The sequence below is a fragment of the Sesamum indicum genome, linkage group LG6 (assembly GCF_000512975.1).
Source record: "Sesamum indicum cultivar Zhongzhi No. 13 linkage group LG6, S_indicum_v1.0, whole genome shotgun sequence".
Taxonomy (NCBI): domain Eukaryota; kingdom Viridiplantae; phylum Streptophyta; class Magnoliopsida; order Lamiales; family Pedaliaceae; genus Sesamum; species Sesamum indicum.
Genome location: NC_026150.1, coordinates 22335042 through 22336136, shown reverse-complemented (window position 1 = coordinate 22336136; position 1095 = coordinate 22335042).

The window sequence follows — 1095 nt, the reverse complement described above, 5'->3', positions numbered from 1 at the left end:
TGAAAGGTCCAATGGTCGTCGTTTATATACACTCATGAAGTTAGGCAGGAGACTTTTTTTCATTCTTTTTATTGTTTGATAGGTCTTCTTTATCAATTAAAAAGGAATAAAATTCTATTTATTTTGACTATTGTGAATTAATTAAGTAGGGAAAATTGAATGTATGATTACCACTTGCATATGAGTCAACTAACACAGTGACCATTTTATATTCCCGTGAACACATCCAATTCCAAACACGGCTTTAAGTCCATTTCAACATTAAATTTATTATAAGATTTATTAGACATTAAATTCTATATTTAATAAGTTGAACTATTCAAATTTTTCATAGATATATGGCACCCAATTTTTATAGGTCTTTTTTGATTGACGTGTCCTATTACTATAAATATCATTGATCTGAATCGAGATCGTTAGTCATATCAAAAAGCATACTTACAAAATCATCATAGGAGAATTGCTTCGGAAATGGCGCTAGAAATGAAGAGGGATATGTGATTTCTTCTCTATCGAACAATGGACGTCAAATCTCTTTTTTATAGAGGTGAGGAATATAGAAATTGTATTACCGATCTAAATTTTGAACGTGAGATAATAGTACAACTATCGAGACTCCTTTCAGCATAAAAGAACATGATAAAACTCTTTTGAATTATAACTCCTAATAAAAGAGAATAGGTCATTCTATATAACAATAACGGATCCGCATCATATCAGAGATTTTTTATGAGCTATGTAAGTCCATTTTTTACACCAACTCATTTAAATTTTCAAGAATCGAGACATGTCTACATTCTATCCACTATAATTATGATGGGATAGCATAAGAGTCTTGTGAATCTGACTATACGAAAGTGAGCAAAGGCAAACGAGGAAACGTTGAAAATAAATATTGACTAAGATTGACATTTTTAGTTTTTTTTTCTTCTATAAAAAAACAATAGTGTTATTAAAAATTTCAAGAACAATTAAACTAAAAAGAATAATAAAATATAAATTACATAAACTCAACAGCCAGCACATGGAATAGGAAAATAAAATTGAGTAAGATCAGTGATTTTAAGATAAATCCCTTGGCTAAAGAGGTCAAAA